This window comes from Euprymna scolopes, chromosome 13 (assembly GCF_053919585.1).
Source record: "Euprymna scolopes isolate OS-2025 chromosome 13, ASM5391958v1, whole genome shotgun sequence".
In the NCBI taxonomy this organism is placed as follows: domain Eukaryota; kingdom Metazoa; phylum Mollusca; class Cephalopoda; order Sepiida; family Sepiolidae; genus Euprymna; species Euprymna scolopes.
Genome location: NC_136494.1, coordinates 59,698,992 through 59,722,970, shown reverse-complemented (window position 1 = coordinate 59,722,970; position 23,979 = coordinate 59,698,992). Strand labels below are relative to the sequence as shown.

The 23,979-nt window shown below is 32.3% G+C and overlaps 1 protein-coding gene across 1 annotated transcript in view; it reads left to right on the top strand.

The window, feature by feature from the left end:
* The window catches only part of LOC145292271 (protein lev-9-like), a 1,243,866-nt gene that overhangs the window by 909,861 nt on the left and 310,026 nt on the right, over positions 1-23,979 (top strand). The gene's annotated exons all lie outside the window — the stretch shown is intronic.

Sequence of the window (23,979 nt, the reverse complement as noted above, 5' to 3'; positions counted from 1 at the left end):
AAGGTACCGCAATGAAGCTTATGACCCAGCGAATGTTTTAGTGATATTTATATCCATGTTTGGTGTATGAAAATGCTAACAAAATGCAAAAAATGCAAAAAATAACGGTTTACTAAAGAACGTTTTATTTACTTGATATTTTCCGGTATTCACCGGAAGTTATTATCTCCCTTAGTAAGTTCGATTTACTGTCTGTTTGTCTGTGTGTGTGTGTGACGCGGTTTATCTCAGCCTAAAGGCAACCCACCCAGACAAGTAAGGTACCGAAATGAAGCTTATGATCAAGATCATTTAGTGATATTTATATACATGTTTGGTGTATGGAAATGCTAAATAAAAGCAAAAAAATAACGATTTACTAAAGAACGTTTTATTTACTGGATATTTTTCCGACTCAAGTTTGCCCAGTTGGGAAAACTTTGGTTCTTGTATACGTAAATGTTTGGATCAGCAGTTAGCTACTTTCGAGAGAAATATTTAACATATTTTAGCAACATTGGATGTACGTCTACTATTTTAAATCTCAAGCAAAAGTCAGTCGGATTAGCTTATGAAAGCAAAAGGATTTCTTTGGGAAGAGAAACATTGATTTTTACTGGGGCAAAACTAGCGTTTGCAGTGAAAGAAAGGAAAATTAGTCTATACAATTGTTAACATTAACGAACACTTTTTCCTTCCATTACATCACCTAGCTCAAGTAAAAACGATAAATAAAACTCATTACGTATGTTGCTTATAAACTAAAACTATTTACCTTCACAATTCCGGAAGCATTTTCACAACTCGGATTTAAAGGTTGATAAAATTTCAGAAATCTGGTGATAACGGACATTCAGCTAGAAAAGTGTTTGCTTGTTTGTTCATATATGTTTAAGGTTAATATTAATATCTTATATTTATTGTTGTGAGAGTTAGTATTAAAGCAAAAATATTTAACTCCCAATTGTGTTGGAATATTTACATACTCCATGGTGTGTAGAATATTTCTATCATTATAATCTCATATTATTCTAACTACAGCAATCGCTAAGCATTTATCTCCATGTCTAAATATGCAGTGTGTAGATAAAATCGTACGAACTTGAAAAGGTTCAGAAATGATCATCTACTCATACATATCCTCAGTTGTCAAATTTATTTTTTCTTCTTTTACAAAGGTTTTCGTAAAACATAGATCCATACGACTCTATTCTGGTTATTAATTTCTCTGGTTATTTTTAAAAAATCAATTAGTTACAGAAGTATGCACGTAAAAGTTGTCAACTTCTCAAGTGAAAGTTCTATTATAGAACAGGTAAGTTTCGAAGATCAATGAGATACCCACTTCAACACTAAACTCAGCAATAGGACATGAACTCGCCTTAAAATGTGTGTAAACTTTAATAAGTAATAGACTGTAAATAATACATGAAAAAGAGTTAAACAGCGTTTCTAGATTTGATCCAATTTTTATCATTTTTAGAATTCGCCTTGACGTTCTACGTCACATGATCATAAGCTTTCTAAATTGATTAGTTTAGAAGTGTTTTCATGTAGTTTTCGGAATAAGTGTTTGAGATGGCAGTGATGTATTTCAGTAGGTTAGACTACTCCACCATTTTATGTGAGACAATATTTCTCCTTCACCACTCGACATTTCATAGCGCAGCTGAAAAGCACGTTGAGATTACTATTGATAAATCGTTGATTTTCAGAAATAGTTTAAGGACCAACACAATGTTATTTTATGTATTTTCAATATCCTGACCCATACTTGAGGACATGAAGATATGTTGAAAGCAGTGCAAGTAAATAGGGACCTAACCAGAAAAACATCGGCCATTAAATGTTATTGCAATGTTAAGTGATAGTGTACTATGCGTCTATTTCGTCTAAACTATACTAATCTGAATTAGGTCTATAATAGCCGCTGATAGGCGTTGCTTTATTGAGCATTGATTGACTTATAATTACACGTTCAGAGTGGAAAATCGGTGGTTTCTCTGATCATACGTGTTTTCATCAATATAACGTGACATTTAGAACGCTGGTTTTAATCAGTTTAAACAATGATGGTTTTCTTTGTATTTACCTTTCAGCTTTTCGGACAAAAGCACTTATTGATTTTGAAACTATTGTTCGCATTGTTTTATATTAGTCTGAAAAAAATCGTGGCGATCTCAAACTATGATATCTGTTCAGTCAAAGAGTAAAATAGCTGTACATTACAAAACTTAGAGAACTGCAACTGTAACTCCTTGTGTAATACTGTACTATCTTGCTCTGATAAGATTATGTGCAATTAGAAAGGGGTGCTATACAGATATATATGGTGGGCGTTTTCTCGCTTTCAAGCATGACAACTCTTCAGAGATTTTTTCAGGTTTATATATGGTTATATACATGTCTACATACATATATACATACATATATATATTCATATATATATGTGTGTGTGTGCGCGCGCGTGTGTTCCTATGGTTAGAGCTACTTAGATGATTATTGTTACGATCCCTGGCTTGGGATGTGTGCTGGTCAAACCAAATTGAAACGCTGTGATACACGAAACAATCTGTTTGTGGATGACTCTCACTCTATTTCTATCTATTTCCATAATATAATACACACACATTATATATATATATATATATATATATATAACTACTTAATTTACTCACATAAAATTAATATACAAAAGTATAGATTTATGCGCAAACTTTAAGTATTTACTTCAAAAGTGCTCAATACGTAGGTAGAGCTAGTTAGTAAGTCATAATCCTAGAGTGGATGAAACGTGGAATACTCAGTGTAGCTTAATCGCCATATACATTTTATAACTTACTGTATATATATATATATATATATATATATATATATATATATATATATATATATAACACTTGGTACATGATCGTCCGCCTACGAAGATTAAAATTAAAACATAATTATGTTTTTATTAAAATCCACCACACTCTTTTTATTTTTGACATTGTGTAAAATATAGGCTTCAAGCTTATGGGAGCTTAAAAAGAATGCAAAGTGCAATTAATATAATTATTCGGTGGTTAATGGCTGTAGATAATGCTTAATACATATCTGAAATAGTTTGTGCTGATATTATAGTCTTTAAAATAACTTGAAATATTAAAACGACTGAAATAACGAAAATATTTAATTGATGTCTAGTGTTCACATCGAAAGAATCAGAAATTTCTACGAATGGATTTCGTACTTTTTTACATGCTTTGCATAAATAATTACAGTAAATATAGTCTACATTTGGATTCCTTACGCCCAACAGCTATAATCTAAAATGATTAATGCAAAGATAATCAGTTAAGAAATTAATCCGGTTATACAAATATATAAGCACACCTTACTTATATATATATATATATATATATATATATATATATATATATATATATATATATATACTTGCATGGTCCGTATACTGGCATTGCCCGGTGGAAGCATGAGACAGATCCAGAACAGAATTGTTAAAGTCCCCTCTCCATCGATTACGGTTGGTGTTGGTGACCATTTCCGTGCTTGGAAAGTAGTCGACACTGGCGGCCGTGGCCCAAATGAAATAATCTGGCTGCCACTGTCAGCGTTGTTTTCCAGTGGAAGTTAGTGGAAACTGCTTGTGATTGTTAGCACTGTTGGCTACTGGCGATTAATGCGAGTTTGGGGAGATAACCTGCAGGTACTACCGAATTCTATAAAGTAATTTTATGGAAAACCATTACTGCATGCTTACTTTTTATTTATAACTTCAAAAAATTACGAAAAATAGTCCACTAGAAAAATAATAAGTAAAAACAGTTTTCGAAGATAGGGATTCTCACTGTCTATTAACTCTTTAGAATGATCGAAATCAGTGATAGATAACTGTCTTCTGCCGATCACAGAGTCTTTCAAGTCAGCCATTGTTTTTCTTCTCGGTATACTGCACGCATTGTTTTTTTTCTAAATGTAGCCCAAGCACATCTTTTACTGGTCAATTCTTAGGGCATTCATGGTTGGTCGGTTGGTTGTTTTTGTTTTATGGCATATCAACCTTTTTCAGGTTATTTAATGCTGAATCCAGTTATTTTGAAGAAGGATTTTTAATAGAATATATCTGTTGTTTTCAAGTCGGTATCTATTTAACCCATTGTTGGACCTGGGAGCAATGGCAATTAAAGGGTTGCTCCACACTCCCCAAAGCCCGCAAGCTGGGGCCTCGCCACTGGATATAGTTTAAGGTCATATCCAGGACCAGGGCATTCATCTTCAACATTAAAACCAAAACGGAAAAAATAGACCTTGCTGTTTGTTATTCAAATCCTCCTCTTCTTTTTTTTTTTGGGGGGGGGATCTAATCTTCCAGAAATAGTATTAAATTAAATTCCATTTTTACGTAATATTTTAACTTGTTAGGTAAAAGCACATAATTATTACAAAACACCCTCTCTATTTTCTAAATGATACCGTAATAATTTCAGCATGGTAACATGCACGCATAAGGAAAAGCACAAAGATAACGTTTTGAAGTCTCGATAATCGCTCAAAACTTGACAATTAAATAAAATAATCCACAGAAAGTAAAAGCGCTAATATATATATATATATATATATATGTGTGTGTGTGTGTGTGTGTGTGTGTATGTATATAACAAATAAGTGTTTCTGTAGCCAATAAAATTTACTTTGCAACCTACCTGCATAATGATATGGCGTTTTAACTTATTTGAATGCGTTTATATTAAGTTCTAAAAAGAAAGTGCTGGCATGATAAGTCACAGCTTCGAAGGTAATCGTTGAAAAATATGAAATTAAATTAAATCGTCAAGAGGAATAAAAAAAGTGCAAACAAATATAGCATCATTAAAATATAGCATCATTAAAATATAGCATCATTAAAATATAGCATCATTAAAATGTAGCATCATTAAAATATAGCATCATTAAAATATAGCATCATTAAAATGTAGCATCATTAAAATATAGCATCATTAAAATGTAGCATCATTAAAATATAGCATCATTAAAATGTAGCATCATTAAAATGTAGCATCATTAAAATATAGCATCATTAAAATATAGCATCATTAAAATATAGCATCATTAAAATGTAGCATCATTAAAATATAGCATCATTAAAATGTAGCATCATTAAAATGTAGCATCATTAAAATGTAGCATCATTAAAATATAGCATCATTAAAATGTAGCATCATTAAAATATAGCATCATTAAAATATAGCATCATTAAAATATAGCATCATTAAAATGTAGCATCATTAAAATGTAGCATCATTAAAATATAGCATCATTAAAATGTAGCATCATTAAAATATAGCATCATTAAAATATAGCATCATTAAAATATAGCATCATTAAAATGTAGCATCATTAAAATGTAGCATCATTAAAATATAGCATCATTAAAATGTAGCATCATTAAAATGCTGTTAATCGCTCAAAAATAGAAACTTAGATATTGGTACCCGCAAAAGAATTTTTAGGGCCGTTGTTGGGGCAGGGGTGGTGACGTGTCGGTATTTTGCGCATGTTTACATTCCCAAACCAATGCTGTGTTTACATTTGAGGGTCCATGCTAGGAAAGAGCAATATGTGTATGTTTACATTTTATAGTAGTTCCGTATGCGCAAAGAAAGAGTTAGCAATGCGTGTTAAAATGCCAGTAATTTTCAGTCCTTTTGTTAGAGCTCACCGTACAAAAATGTTAAGGGCTTCAGTATTTAATTTGCATAATTTGGAGACTTCAAAAAATGCTATATAGTTTTTTAGCGGCATTACATCGTGTTTAGACATTGGTTTAAATATGTTTGTGCGATTATAGAGTGTTTAAAGACGTTATGCATTTTTATGTTATTTATGCATGTATGCTAACATGCTGAATTATTGAAAATAAGTTGCCAATATTTATGAAACATTATGATAATTTTAAGGTTACCAGTATTTCATTCTGTGTTTTTTAAGCGATTATTATGTTTGTATGTATTTTTTAGCACTATTACCTCCTGTAACGAAGTGTTTTTTTTTATGTTAGAATGTATTCTCGCAATCCACCATGGAATTATTTTACCGTAGTAATCTTTAAAAAGTATATTTCAGTTTAATTTAAGCCTCACAACATGTGTTATTAATTTGTTAGGTGAAAGTGTGCACTAGTTGCAAAACACTATCCCCTTCCCACGTTTATAATGGATTTCTAAATAATCACATTATTATTTCAGTTCACTTCAGTAAATGCATAAGTCCAAAAAGTATATAATGAATGTCAAAAGAAGAAGCAGTGAATGTGTAAATTTATGAATATATATTTTTTTAAAAAGTGAACATTATCCATCAAATCGCGGCATATATATTTTGTAGAAACATCGTCTACCGCTTGTAGGCAGTCAGAATAAGAAAATAAAGTCCTATACTAACTTTAATTACTTAAAGTGTAAAATTAGGTGTGTAAAAAAATAAGCAAACATTCATTAACCCGCGACTGATATAATATCGGTCAATATCGTTCCTCGATTGTAAGCTGTTACGGCTGTCTGATACTACTCGTATGTTGTTTACATCTGACGGCGACCACAAAGAAAAAAAGACAAATCTAGAAGACACGTATTGTATCTAGTAATGAATGTATGTTATTGCATGTTTTAGTCTTAACCGTCTTAGTTACTTAAAAAGGGTGGGCAGTTCATTCACTGTTGTTATATGTTGAAAATAAAGTATCTATTAACTGAAATTGACGCCGTGCGAATAAATCTTTATCCTACGGACGTCATACTGATGTATCCTTTATAATGATCTAATTCCGAAATAAGAAAATTAGCGGGCAACCAATCAGAGGCAGCGGACTTTCCAGAGGGAGACTTTGTAATTTTTATTTTTAATTCTACTACGGTAATGATATATTTGTGTATGTATGAACCCGTTACGGCCGGTGTAAGGATAGAATCTGTGGAACGTGTAGACTTTCTCCCGGTGTCGACTGGTTGCGGTGGTAGGTCTAAATATTCAGAAGAAAATAGGTACTCATTCCTCTAACAGTGGTGCGATTGTGATGGGTTGCTCCTAGGCTGTAATGTAGTATTTTATTATCACGATTGAAAGTGTCTTCAAAGGTTTTCTAAAGCTACATAAGATATTGGCTAATAGCCGAGCTGTGTTGAATTTGTATGCAGCATCTGTTGTTGCAAAGTTATGATACCTTTTTCCAGAGGAGAATTCCTACGGCTATTTTATTAAGATAAATAATATATATATATATATATATATATATATATATATATATATATATATAGCTATGCACAGGCAGGCTGTTTCAACCCCTTTTAGTGTGACTAAACTAACAACTATCTCAAGCCAGAATTAATACTTACGCTATTTGACTGCTGACGAATCCTGGGTATGTGTAATTATAATGAGAAAACATTTCCCAAGCGTCTAAGTCTCATTTTTTATACAAAGCGGGCAATAATTGGTTACAGACATAAAATGGATGAAAAACATTTTGATCGTAAATGTAGAAATCATTTTTAAATGCTGTACAGTGACCTGAACTGCTTTAATAAATCACATTTTTTATAAGCATTTTCACTCCGAAAGATTTTAGACTGAATTTGAGAGTCTATTTTCATCACTTTTCTAATTTTCCGGATGTTTTCTATATCATGAAATAAAATTGGAACTGAGATTGACTACGGAAACATACACTTTTTTCATTTATGTACACACACACATACATACATACAGATATATATATATATATATATAAATATATATATATATATATATATCATAATAAATATTATTAAATTCTTATGCAACTTCTCCTCACACCAATGTATATTTCTCCTACGCTGTCGTAGTGTACTTCGAGTCTTTCTCTCAAACCTTAGTTTAACATGTACACCTTTATAATACCAATGTCAGAACCTTTGATAATCAAAAAATCAACTTTTTCGCGATGACCAGCCGGATTTTATACAGAATCTAGAATGACCAAATTGACAGAACGTCATTATCCCCAACAGACACTGTAAAATACAGTATTTAAATACTATTATATATATATATATATATATATATATATATATATAGAAATATATATATATATACATATTGATAGAACGTCATTATCCCCAACAGACACTGTAAAATACAGTATTTAAATACTATTATATATATACATATATATTTAGAAATATATATATATATATATTTAGAAATGTATATATATATTTAGAAATATATATATATATATATATATATATATATATATATATTTATATAAATGTTTGGAGGTACAAAATTTATATATACATTTAAATAAAAGGGGCGGAAATCTCTCAAAAGCTCTTTCGACTATCATCTCGTCAGGAGAGAATCGATAGTATAAAAAATTAAATAACAACTGAACTGGACAAGATCAGGGATATTTTCATCAATAATGGTTATCCTTTAGACCTTATTGATGATTGTATAAACAAAAAGGTTGCTGACTTCAAATCCCTTAAACCATTCGGGCCTTTAAAATGCCCTGTTTACTTAAAATTACCGTGGATATGGGATAATGCCACGAAAATAACCAAACAGATTGTTAAAAGCATTACTAATTGCTTTTATGCTGTTTCCTTGCGGTTAGTGTATACTGTTAGACCTGCGTTTCCTCCTTTTTGCAAGGATAGTTTGCCTTACGTCCTCAATAGTAACATTGTATACAGTTTTTCATGCCAGTGTGACGCTGGTTACGTGGGGCAGACCTCCTTGCATTTGAGGACTCGTATAAACCAACACGTTCCTTCTAAAATTAGACAGGGTAGAGCAGGATCTATTAATCTCCCTTGCTCTACAACTTTGGACTCTGCTATTGGCCAACATTTGGTTGATAATCCATGTTGTGCCAATCAGTATAAAATAGAGTGGTTTGAGGTACTGCATAGAGCGGACTCCAAAAATCATTTAAGAATTTTGGAGTCTGTCTCTATTGCCTTTCGTAAACCATCTTTATGCCGGCAGAAGGATACGGTGAAGGCGTTGAATCTCTTCGGGGAAATTTGATAACCCTTTTTTTTTCTTTTTTCTTTTTTGTCCTTCCCTCGCGGTGCCATTTTAAACGCTTTTCACCAATTAAATTTACTTTTAATCGTCTTTCTGGCACTTTTAGTATTTGTTTACTCGTTCCCCCCTTTTGCTCTTTATTTCGACATTGTTATTTAATTTTTTATACTATCGATTCTCTCCTGACGAGATGATAGTCGAAAGAGCTTTTGAGAGATTTCCGCCCCTTTTATTTAAATGTATATGTTCTGGAACTCGCGGCAGTTATTCCTCAGAATCTTGCTTTCAGGTACCTACAATACCGTCTAGCAGTCAACTTTTAGAAAGCGTGCGTTGGGCAGACAGATAAACTCAAATCAACATAACGAAAACAACTATTACGTTGAAGACACTTTATTAATTAGGTAAAAAATCTGAAACAAAAACAAAACAAATAGTTAAAAGGAGAAAACATAATTAAACAAAAGGAAATAATACATGAAAATAATTATGTTTTGGACAGGCTTCCAAATTAACAGATTCTTGGATATCTTATCCTTTTCAATCAACTGTTAGGTGAAAGTCCGTAACAGTTGGAAAAGTGTCTTTTCTTCATTAAATTGTTAGGTGAAAGTCCGTAACAGTTAGAAAAGTGTCTTTTCTTTTATTATTATTAAATCGTTAGGTGAAAGTATGGAGTGGTTAGAAAATGTCTTTTCTCCATTAAATTGTTAGGTGAAAGTCCGTAACAGTTAGAAAAGTGTCTTTTCTTTTTCTTTTTATTATTATTAAATCGTTAGGTGAAAGTATGGAACGGTTATGTCTCCTTTTTACAAAGGTTGTTATTCTAGTGCGGTGCATAAACTACCCAACGCCCATGAAATAAAAATAATAGAAGTCTGAGAAAAGATATAAGTTCCGTGCGAGCGAAGAAGGAAACAATTAGAATTTCTACAAATTAAATATGGAAGTCACACACTAGATTAAATAAACAGAAACAGGGATAGCCAGGTAAAGGAATAATAGGATGTACTAAACGTACCTCATGGCTTAAACGGGGAAAGCCAAGTTTATGGAGTCGAGTAAAGTCTGACCGTGTAGTTTTGAATTCCGCGGTGAAAAGGAGGGAGGAGGGACAGAATCGCAGAACGAGACTAAAACGAGATCCCGTGGATAGCGACATGACATTTTTTCCTTTTCTTTTTTCATTTGGAATGCGTAAACGGGTAAGTTTTCCATTAAAGAAAGATCAAGAAGGGAAGAAATAAGAAAGAAAACTATATATGAAAAAACTCGCACAGAGATGAATGAGAACGAGGCCCGAGGCACCGGTGCTCTTAAAGCGTGTGTCCCTTGTTAAAAAAGGGCCAGGTCTGAAGACAGAACAGTATATATATTTATATATATATACATATATATAAACAATTATATATAAATGTATATGAATATAAATGTCTATCTCGTTGATAAAACGGTATTTTATTTAATTCAAAATGAAACTTTTCACTATTTCCGAGATCAATAATCAAAGCGAGAAAAATTAATTTCCGAAAAGAAAAATATTGTACTTTGTTTTGTTTGTTTGTTTCATTACAAATACACATTTCTATTAACGCTCATAACTAGAACACTTATCCTAATTTCAGTCAAAATCCATTACATGATATTTTATTGTAGTATATATCTAAAATTAAAAGTTATACTTAAGTAGTCTTCACGCGAAAACGAAATTCAGAAAATCTTTGTTAATTAGTGTCGAATAGCTATGAATAAAATGTAATTCAAATCTGAAATATTTTACGCATCAAATGAAGGGTCGTTACATTATTATGCTCTTGAAAACTCTTGAAGTATTCAAACAAAACTGAAATTTGGAGAATATTTATTAATGAATGTCTACTACCTATTGTAAACTAATCTACCCCTACTACATATGGTAAACATTTTGCAAACATCTTTTACACCTTTTTACTTATTTTGACATAACACTAAATTTAATTATATATGATCCCGCTTCGGTTCAATTATATCTAATCTCTGTGATCCAAAATTCATAAGATGGGTTAATTTTGTTTTCTGCAAATCATTTACATGCAAATAAATAAATATATACATATACCTAAATTAATAAAAATAAAAATAATTTAATTTGTAAAACAAATATGTAACGACATGAACTGCCTGCTGAGCAAATTACGCCATTTTGTAATTCGAAGAAGAAAATAATGAATGACGAATGATTCATTTAGAATTAAAACAAAAACTTTCATTTCTAATTCAGTCGATGCCTCAATTATTGCTTATATCTTAATATCGGAATCGATTGGCAATTTTCCGCATGATAATTATCGATCCAGCGCTTTTGTCATGAAAGAAGATAAAATATCTAAAAATCCTCGAACAAACCGATACGCGAGTGTATTTAACAAAAACAAATACAACTAAGCTGGAAATATTGATTATTTTCATCTCGGTCGATGAATTTATACAAATTTATTATTCCAAATAATCCAACACTAGTACTACCGCCACTACTTGTAGAAATATCACTACTACTAACTAGGAATGTAATCATGATTGTACTTATTATTCTATGAAAATGTCGAACAATGTTTTATCTATATAATATTCTGTTTGTGCCTTTATTAGTTTGTTTGTACGTTAAGCTTTGCAGTCGGCCAAATACAAGTGTGTAGGCTAAACTGTTTTTTAAAAAGTCAAATTCGCGAAATTTGATTTTTAAAATAATCTGACAACTCTGGATAATAATATGCGAAGGAACATCTTTTGATATAACCTCGTTTTCGAATACCATTGTAATAATATATAACCATTATTTCAATTATGCGAGAAATGAAACTAATAATAATCTGGACGTTCAGCGATTCTTCACTGAAGAAAGAAGTCAGAGAAATATTATATAAAAAGAGAACATTCAAAAGAAATAGGTCAAGCAAGAACTTTGTCTTTTAAAAGGTGCGTGACCAAAGGGATAAAGAAAGATTTTCTGTGCGTATTAATTTGTGTTATTTCAATCGGTTCTATATTTGAAATAAAATGGACACTATTTTCATGGAAATGTTAATAAACTCATATTTATGAGTAGTTTTGGCTTTTCTATCCACATAACTAATTTTTTGCGCAATCCAGAAAAATATCAGCTTTATCAAAACATATTTGTTGATTATATATATTTCTCATTCCGTGGTTGTATTATTTGGTTATTACTTCCATTTGGGTTGTTATTTTTACAACGATTTGATCGACATTCCTCGTGGGGATTGTTACACTTTTATTTATTGAGCGTGTATCAAACTATATATACTTCTCTCTGATGGTTGAATCAAGGTTGTTGATCGAATGTGAAATATAATCACTTGGACGGCGGTGCTTCTATAAAAGAGTTTTTTTTAGCAGTCACATCAGAGAAATAACTTGTGGATGAGGGAGAGAGCGGGAGAGAAAAAGGTGGTTTCGCTGCATCCGGCCACACAGTCGGCGCTGTTCCTATTTGGTATAGAAGTGAAACACGTCCTTCCTCCTTGAAATATCGCCGGCTAAAATATAAAAAAGATTTATGGTTACGTGACTTCCGTCTGCGAAATACAATCACTCAAACGCTAGGAGAGAGAAAAGCTTCACCTGAAAATCACGTTGTTTCGTGACTTCATCTAGCACTACCTCTGACCCTTGCTAGTAATAATAGTTATCAATTCTCATAAATAAAATTCCAAAACATAAATGTGTTATTTAATTAGCATTATTTGATTTTTAGATGCGTCTACTTCTAAAGAATGTCGTTTTTTAGAGGCGGCGAGCTTTAAATTAAGATATATTACAGAAAAATATGTAGTTTATTCCAAATATTAATATTTGTACACATAATTTAAATACGATTTGGGGCATACTGCGCGGGTGCTTGCGCATGTATAGCGTAATTTAGAGATCTTATTTTTTACGAACTCTGCGCATCAAATAAGGCTGTATTTCTACGATAATACGTCGAATGTTCTCTTCCATGTTGTCTATTATTTCTGATCTATCAGCATAGTCATGGAATTTTACTTAGCCCCCCCCCAAAAAATCTAATGGAGCAAAATCACATGAATGATGCGGCCTGTTGACATGTCAGTTCCGTGAAATTATTCGTTCATCAAATGTTTCTCTCGGTAAATTGATCGCATTATTTGCAATTTGAAAACGCTGCTTGGACGCCGGTGTCTTAATGATAAATTTCCAAACCAAGCTAAACTCCAAAAAACCGATAGTTGGTAAAGCTGAAATTAAAGAAAATTTCGACTCCAAAAACCACATCCTATATAAGGGACTCGTCGGATCAGAATTAGATTAGTAGTACCATTTTTGTTGGTTGGTGACCTTTAATTTTCAAATAAAATTATTTGATTCGCCCACGTATCTTTATCATAACTATGTCTTAAAGCAGTGGTGTAATGATTAGCAGGCGTGCAATGAGCTTGATGGGCCGCATTCTAGTTTCGCTCGGAACGAATTTAATCCCATAATATTACCTTGAGAATCAACATTGACACTTACCAACCATGGGCAAATTAGTATTATAGACAATGTTATGAAGGATTTGTAAGGTAGCTAAAGGAAATAGTAAAAAAAAAAAAGTCTGACATAACTCCATCATTTAAGTATTTTATTGCTGTTATATTAATCATCGATTTGTCATTTTATTTATTAGAATAGAATTATTTGGAAATAAATTTGATTTATTTTACATGTGATTTACTACTATTATAAGTAGTACTACTACTAACTATAGATTTAATAATTCGCGTAGTTACTATTCATTGAAACGTATTGAACAATTCTCTCTCTCCCTCTCTCTCTCTCTCTCTCTCTCTCTCTCTCTCTATATATATATATATATATATATATATATATATATATATATATATATTTAGGGGGGGTGTATTGGATTGTCCATGCTACTACTCTCACTTCGGTTATTTGCACTTTATTTTAATTTATGTTGCGTATACAATTCCTATTTATTTTTAATTTTTGTTACATATAGCAACTTCCTAAATGTTCATTCATACTGGCCATTCTCCACGTCACTAAACTTTTCTAACAAATTTTCTTACATACGGTACACATATACAGCTTCAATTCAGCCTGTAGACGTGGTAAATCCTAACAAAGAGGTTCAATCGTTTAGACATCATACACTCAACAGAAAGTAGAATAAATCTCTCTCTCCTGACATGAGTGTCCTCCCATGAGATCATATCTTGTCACCTAATATAATCATAAAATGTTAGTATTTTAAGTACATTTTCCATGCTCTTATTTAACTTTAACCTCACATGATTTTTTTTTTTTGCCTACGAGAGTTGAGCTATCATCACAAGCGTTTGTGCTATCAAACCATATTTGATACAAAGAAATTTCTTTTTATGTCTTACTTGTCCAAGTTTCAATCATGAATATGCAACACTTTTTTTTTCAGCATCAGTAATATGAAGGGACAGTTAGATCATCATCTTATCAGGAGGATGTGCACGCTTCTCGCACTTTAACCCCTTATATTTGTGCGTTATCTCAAAGGAAATATATATCAAAACAATCTCGATACTACGTTTCTGAATTTTTGAGATAAGGATTGGTTATTCGTACGATTTGGATTTTTTGGACTACTGTTCTCACCCTGAGATTTATTTTTACAACGTTTCGGCGATGTATTCTCCGCCCCTCTTCAGGTGTACCTTGTCGAACTTGAGAATGTTTCTGTTGAACTCGGGAATTCAAACGGAATTTAGAACGCAAGTTCTAGTGTGAGCGACCGAAAAATACAATTGCGAATTACTTAGGATCTCTACCCAGTCATGGCTGACGGAACGATGGCATGCTACCCCCGTATAGTAAATAAAGGGTCCCGTTGGAAACTCCGTCCGAATTTTCGAGTTCGACAGAAACATTCCTAAGTTGGACAGGATACACCTAGAGAGGGTTGGAAGTTACATCAACCGAAACGTTGTGAAAATGACAGTTAAATGTAGAATAGGAGTTCGAAATTTTCAAATAATACGAATCCCGATGTTTTTAAATCAAAGAGGACAATCAGAGTAAAAATCTGGAAAGTATTAAGAGAGTAATGTGTAAGAGTTACTTACAATTTTGCACGATGGATTTTTATCACTGAATGTTGAGAATTGGTAAGCAGTTTATTCGTAATAAATGTCGTTGGATTGTCGCAAGAATTGTTAGTTTTATTTACGATATCATGGGTAGTATATTTAACGGGGAAGGGACTATGTAAAAATGCTATGTTTTATATGCCTAAGTGTCATTCTTAGTCAATCAAACCAATATAAAAGTTTTGAATTAAAAGCATACCCAGTATTATCAAACGATGTTTCCTGGTGTTTTAATTTAGAAAACATGTAATGCGCGAGAGTAAATCTGTAGCAAAAGTTGTTGTAATCAATAGAAATGACAAACAAATTACATTAAATATAGTAAAACATTTTTCTAAAATGCTACTAGAAAGAAACTATTCTATATTTCTACGGACTTTCCAACATTTGGAAAGTCTGAAATTCTATATTTGAATTATCCCTATCAATGAGGGTTTGGTTTTCGGTCAAGTTTGTAACAATGTTTTTTTTTTTGGTTTGTTTGTTTGTGTGCTTGTTTTTTTGTTTTTTTTTTTTGCATATAGCCTGTTGTATGTTTATCGTCTGCACATCTGCCATCAAAATTGTTCAAAATATCGGCTATGGTGTTCATTAGAGATGATTTAATTGTCGAATATCGACGTCATAGATTGAAGTCAAGATCACGGAAAAGTGAAACTCGGATTTTAGGTAATAATTTAAGTTCTATTTATTGTAGAGATTCTATATCATGTAGCGAATAGAGTCCATTATCTGATATGAACTTAACTTTGTACTTTGACTATGAAATATTTTGCTACTACAGAAATGTTGACGAAATTTCAACTTTCGATGTTTTCCATACTTCATGTATTTATTTTATGTTTTATATAACAGCAGCAGTCATGCAAATTTCGATGCTCATAAGATTATTTATCGATGTTTTTATGGCATCACGAATATTTCCTAAGAATACAGAGGAATAGAACCCAGATACAACTTTTGCCCATCCTTAAGTTGTTATATGCAGATATGCAATCTCACGACTGACTTAAGCTCTTTTTGATTAAATATAAACGGCTGTTTTTTGTGGGGTTTTTTCGAATTTAGACGGTTGAAATGAAACGCAAAACTAATCAACAAGACGAAGTCTAATTTTTTTACGCTGAATCAACAAAATCTTGCTTCTATGAAACATATAGTAATATCATACGATTCTGATTATATCGATTTAGAGAGCATCAGATGTTCAATAATTTACGTAACAGAACGATCGATAAATTAAATTGTAATTTTCTAATTAGATCTCCAAAGGAAAATCCATACATTCATTCATATTAAAGAATGGAAAAATATTTTAATCTCATATTAGTTTAATATATAAAGTTATATTGTCGGATTTTTAAATGAATGAACTTATCAGAAAATAACATTAATATCTTGGATTGTTTGAATTAAAGCGTATTAATTTGTGTACTGGAAACCATAAATACAAATAAAAAAAATAGGAACAAAAATGTTCAGTTCTTATTTTAACTGTAAATAAATTAACTTTGGCATTTATTACAGGTTCAGAGTGCGATATCTCTTGTGCGAAAGCCGACCACTCACACCTTCTGCGCTTGTGTCCCATCTCTTCGATATTAGGAGGGATATAAATACGTTATATGGATTGAGTAAAAGATACTGTTAATTCATAATATTGTCATCATTATATATCCAAATATTTCTATATCGACTACACATAATGATATAACACTATTTTCAAAATAACTATTACTCTTCGGGCCAAAGTATCTGTTCTTCAGATGCTACACTTTGATTTCTTGTTCTCAGTTAATGAAGGGGAAATCCTTTACGACTGAGACAATTTTTATGTTTGTTCATTTTCTCTACATTAAAAAACGACCCTGGTGTCTAACTCTGTCCCGTGGGGAGGCATTGTAAATAGGAAATACTATTAGGACTATGCTTTGGTGTAATCTATATTTTTATGCGTTTTTTTTTCCAGACGAATCTGAATATTGTAGGGAAATATACCCTCTCTTAATACATTCTCTATACCCATAATCTAAGCAGACCTCTGCTCTAAAAGAAATCCCTCTTTATCTTCAGATAATATAGTTCTCTTTTGGTCAACAAAATTTTATTAATTGGATGTGTTCATTTTTTTCTTTTTGTTTTTGTTTTTTGTCTGTATGTACTGCTGATACAATGTGAAAATAATTGGTGAAGGCGATAATTAATATCTTAAACTGAAACGCATAGTAGCCTGCTCTTTAGTCCTAATGATAATAATAGTACCCTTGGGAAATAATTATGGGCTTTTCGTAAGTTGGTCTGGGCGTTTACATGCAGCGCGATATTAGCAAGCCTTGTGGGAAATAGATTATGGGACGCCACACAACTTTTTTTCTTCTTTTTATTTGCTGTTGTTGTTTTGTTTCTTTTTTTTCTCTTTCTTATCTCCACTGCAAACATATTGAGTCAATTCAACGATATAATAATTATTTTGTCATTTTTCTGTTTCCGTAGTTAGCGGTTTTTAGATTATTCCAATTACCCGGCTTTGCTTCGATTTTACACCCAACATGTATGCGAATAGTCTGATCCGAATCTCAAAGCCGACCAACAGCAGGCACATGATTAGCGTAATCGATAATGTTGCCTGCTATGATGTTGCCATTGTCGAGTTAAAATCTTCATACAATCGACTGCGTCTATTCATCCACTAATACTCTCATAAAAGCCCTGAAGCTACAATGTAACACAATACTTTTTTACTAATTTTAATAATTTTGTAGTGTAATTCAAATCTTGTCCGTGGCTGAATATTTGATGCTTCGCTAGGCTACCAATGGTATTTTTTATCGTGACGCCATCACTAGATGGGTTGCCTACCACGGCTTAAGAGATGTCCATCTACCCTCGAGAGAAAGATGAACCGTAATATATATATATATATATATATATATATATATATATATATATACGGCATAATCACATTGACGCACAGGTTCTCGTTAGATCACTGGAGTTAAGCGACGTTCAGCCTGACAAGTACTAAGATGGATGACCATTTGGTAATGCCGAGTGCTGTATGTGCTTCGAGCCTGGAGATGAATGGGCGCTGCCAGATTATTCTTGCCCAGGACACGGTGCATGAAATAATGCAATGTCCCAATGACTAAGAAGGGTGAAGGGACACGGCTTATGCATACAGAGGGAGTCAAAAGTAGAAAATGTTCGTCGAAGCGTAAGATGCAGACTTCAAAGGTGTGCAAATCAAGGAAACCAGTTTAATCACTTGCGTTGATAAATAACATTTAATTTGTATAAATATAATTATCTCATTACATATAGTTGTACGAATACGTGATCTCTAAATTAATGTTTTATATTTTTTTACTGTCCATCTACTTTTGGCTCACCCTGTGTATATATATATATATATATATATATATATATATATATATAGAGAGAGAGAGAGAGAGAGAGAGAGAGAGAGAGAGAGAGAGAGAGAGGAGGGAGAATGAGAGATAGAAAGCGTTTTATTTTCAATTTAGAATTCCATCGTTATTATACTGGCCAACCAGAGCAAACATTTTATTTCACCTCAGTGGTATGACGTCACATCCGTCTGGCGTTCAATGCGTTAATATAAAACTGTAATATAGGACAAATAAAAAAAAATAGAATATTGTTGCAATGGAACATTTTCTTTTTTATATATGGACTGAAATATACGGTGAGGCCCAACTGACAAGTGATTTACTTCATTAATCATCTCATACTAATTATCTCTCTATCCGTTATTATAATCTTTATTGAATACAGCTTCCTGTCGGTTGTTCTTTCTATTTGGTGATAACTTTACCAATGATGCAACAAATTTAACACATACATCTACACAGGAAACACCAATCATAAATATTTACTATTATCTCTCTGTTTTTATCTATATATATGTATGCATGCATGTATGTGTGCATATATGTACCTATGTATGCATGTATATGTGTACGTGCTATATATATATATATATATATATATATATATATATATATATATATATATATGTATATATATATATATGTCGCTCTGTTTCCCGTTCTCTCGTTTTCTTTCTCTATATATCAATCTTTATCTTTCTTCCTGTTCTGATTTTTAATGATAATAGGAGAGATGGAGATGAGAGAGAAGGTGATAAATTAGATACAGATAGAGAAAAAGAGAACAGGACAAAGTTATTGATTGTCGATGCAAATGGAATAGTTATTTTATTGATCGGTTGTCGTGTCGTACTGTGTAGAACGGGTGGGAAGGAGAGGTGAGGCAGGAGAATGGATGGTCTTTTCATTTAGTGCCTTGTCTTGCAGCCATGTCTAACCTTCGCGATTCCTTCTACGCACGTTTCGTGGCGACCGAGACCAGAGAGCAAAGAGTGCAAATAGAAATAAAAATACAAGAGGAAAAAAGGCTCCTCGAATCAACAGGCTTCTACTTTATATCAAAACCTATTATCGCCTTATTCGCTCCGACCGACACCGTCAGAAATGGAAACGAGAGAAAGACAAACATTAATAGTCTGCTGGGTTTTTGCGTCGAACGTCACTTTTAATTCAATAGCCCTTCAATAAAGCCAGCGTTGCTTTTTGTATATTATGAAAATGTATTTAAGCAAAATATCTATCGATAATATAGGTGTGGTGGGTTTTTTCTGGCAATTGTCTTATTGCTTCAGTATATGAAGATTCATTTCTCACCGACTAAAGAGAGAATAGATGAAGCGTAGTACAATATATTCTTTGTTCGTTTCTAAAGCGGAAATGAATTTCTGGTTTCATAATTCGTATTATTTGGATTATTCCGCAAGGATCCGTGTATGAACGGACCAGAGATTAGGGCTCAGTCGGTCATCTACTAGTCAGCCAAAAGTAGATGGACATTGAAAAACATAAAACATTAATTTAATTTCACATTAATGTGTATATGTAATAAGATAATTTCACATTAATGTGTATATGTAATAAGATAATTATATTTATAAAAATAAATGCTATTAAATTAAATAAAGCACTCAGGTTTTTGGTCGTCTGAAATCCAAATTACGTTGGTGTTTAGAATCACATTTATTAATCAGTAAGAAACAATCACCGAGAAAACCAAATAAAAAAAAAACATTATTTTTACGTGATGGGTTACTTTCGTGCGCGCGTGACTAAGCGAATAATAGATATGGAGATAGATAGATAGATAGATAAATAGATAGATAGATAGATAGATAGATAGATAACTCAATTTACCTAACTACAGTGTGATTCCAGTGGTAACAAGAAGTCCAGGACGACTGGAAACAATGCCGAGTAAAGCGGAGAGCACATACAACACCTGAGATTCCCAAATGATGACCTATTTATTACTGACCAGGCTCAACGCCGCTTAATGTCGGAGTTGGAGCCTTTTACATCTTCGCTTGAAATATCACTAGGGACATAAAGAAGCATTTTCCTCCGAAAGTGACGAGATTTTTCATTCAAATAAAGGCTTTTGTTATGTAACGCAAAGTTCGATACTAATATTAAATTTTGCTAAATTAAAAACATTACCAGGAATTCAACGATGGTATTAATTTTGTATTAGAGCAACGCTTCGTTATTTCTTATCAAGAATAAACAGCTCGCGGGCGAAAATAACAAAATCTGAATAACTTGTATCAAGAAATTATGTTCTGGGAATCTATTTCAAGCGTTCTCATGCTTATTTTGCTTGTGAATCCCACGGGCACTATTTTAGCATGAACAGATCCAATTACATTTATTTTTAACCATATATTTGTTTGTATGGTTAGTAAAAACTAATACCAGGTCAATTTCGTTATATTCATAATATACAAATGTAAATAGTTGAAAAGTTTAATAAACACAAATCTCGCAAATAAAATAAAATGAATAGAAATTGTAAACCTTTTTATTGATAATTTTTCCAACTTTTGTAAATCTAAAGAGACTGTAGTCAATAGATGCCCTGTTTACGTTCGTCTACCATAGCTAGGTAATATCAGTGACCGATTTGCCAAGCAAACCTCTTTGAACAACTGTGCTATTTTGCGTCGAACCCACGTCTTGTTTTATTTTCAACTAAAACTATGTTGCCGTTCATTCGAAAATATGTTCTCCCCACCGATATATATTATATATATATAAACTCTCCTACAGTCTACACCACCAGACCGATTATGACCAAACCAGGCATGATGATCGTCCCTCACTTAAGGAATAGAAATATCGTATACTCCATTTGCTAAGGTCAAGGTCTTTGCCTCTGTATATATATATATATATATATATATATATATATATATATATATATATTCTCTTACAGCCCACACTACTGCACCGATTATGAGAAAACCTGGCATAATAATGACCACCGAGCTAGGGATGGTGCACACCATTTTTCAAGGTAAAAGTCAAAGGCTAAGGTCATATTTGATGCAGTCTTCATAAATTCCCTCACCTAGAGATGGTGCACACTAAGTTGGGGTTCGTCACAATCTCGGGAGGCCATCATCATGGGCTCGCCCAACTTATTTTTGAATTCGAATCAGATCACCTCTTCCACCCCCATAACCTTAACCAATCTTAGTAGATCATATTTGCATTTCAGTAACATCAGAAGATAGTTAAAAATGTTGAACACTTTAAACAATAGTTGCTCTTACAACATCAACTTACCGCAAGGGTGCCCGCAAAGCTGGTATTTGAGCGTACAGAAGTGCGAGTTTCTTTGCTAGTCTTGATTAGTGTTGATAGTCTTGTTAAAGCATTACCTTTGGAACGACCCTCATGTATGTTGGTCTGCGTGCGTGTGCGGGTGTGTAATTTCATTTGGTCTTGTTCGACAAGACTATAACATGTAAATATACTTCGTTCCGCAGGACAGCGGCGATTAAATTTTGTTGGCTAGATCGCGTTTACATTCTTTACATCTCTTTTCTCCCCCCCCAATATCTCGAAATTATCAGACAGTTAATGCTTTTGATGTCAGATTTATCGAGTATCGAATCACTTGTCATTGTTTCCTCTGTATTATGGCTGTATTGGTAAAACCTGAAAATTTGAGATTTTATGTTCAGATATTTATTTGATAAAAGGTAAACTTTAGAGAATGGGATTTTTTTCTGTGATATACGAACAGTGACGTTTCTTAACACGCGATATATATATATATATATATATATATATATATATATAGAGAGAGAGAGAGAGAGAGAGAGAGAGAGAGAGAGAGAAAGAGTGAGAGAGAGATTTGGATTTTCACAAAATCAGACATGACAAAATTCAATTATTATCATAGCACTATGCTAATATAAGTCATTCTAAAATAATAACCGTAAAATGTGACTTTAAAATGTAACTTTACAATGTAAACAGCAAGCTAGATAACTCATTTTATATTCAAAATAGAATGGAAGTTGTTAATTCGTTTAAAAATACGAAATCAAGTAAAAATTAAAAATAAACTGACTGCACTGCATCCCGAGCAACGTCGAGAAGGTACAACTAACCCACATCTTTACAGCTTTATAGTTTTATGCTAACATCGAAGCGCTGGTTAACTCGTCTGTACTTATATTTATATAAGTTAATTAATAAGCCTTTCATTTGTATTGGGCCCTTTTGAAAAAATATTGGTTTTATCAATATTGTTTAAACTTGATTACTTAATGTATAAACACATATACATATATATGAGTGTGTATTTAAGTGAATAATATCCTTTTTTATATTAGAGCTTCTAATGATAATATAATGATATCATAAGTTGAGCATTAATATGAAACAAATTGAAATGATGAAAAATACAATTTACATTATATTTTAGTTCTTAAATGTTCAAACAAGGAGTATGAAATCAAAAAAATATTTTTATATCCGTTGTTTCAACATTCTGTTGACTAATAAATTAGGTAAACTCCATTTTTATCTTTTCAACGTGTCTTATATATGTGTGCGCGTGGGTCTGTGCCAAAGAACAGTATACGTTACGCTAACTATGCAATACATATAGTTCTTTTAAATATAATTTATGTTCCTATATACGTAATTGAGCATTCTGATCCTCTTTCCTCTGTGTGTGTCTTATAGTCGGAAAGATAGAAACAGAGCGATAGAAGGAAAGAGTTATTAGAGATATTTATTACAGTGATATATATATAGTGTATGTCACGAGATAGACATATTCATAGATATTCTAAGAAAATTTGACCTTCTGCTTTATCTACTGTTCTGAGAATAAACTGTTTAAAGAACAACACAACATTAGACGAAATTAAAACTTATCTTTTTATCCCCTTTATATATATATGTGTGTGTGTGGGGGGGTGATTTGTTATACAATTATGTTACCAAATAATATGTCTTTAACAAAGCAAAACTTATCAAAATAAAAAAAACTCAACAATATTCAGAGGAGCAAACAAATACATTAAATGAAAGATAAGGAATAAAGGTTATATATAACTTTATTATATCACTAGCATTTCAGTCCGGCGTTGCCCGGATGTTTGGAGGTGTATATTGAGCAGAAAAAAAAGCGGTCAATTTTGTTTAACTTTTCCCCCTAATATGACCCCTTAAAATTTATTGTTTTGGGCTCAAACCAAGTTATTAAGTTAGATCCATGTCCAAGGAATCTATATCTAAAGGTTCAAGTGTTTAGACTCAAAATTGTCGGAGGAGTTTGATAGAGTCCTCAAAGGTCAAATCGTTGAACTTTGACCCCTTAACAGCCAAATTTCTGGCCGAAAATCGATCAC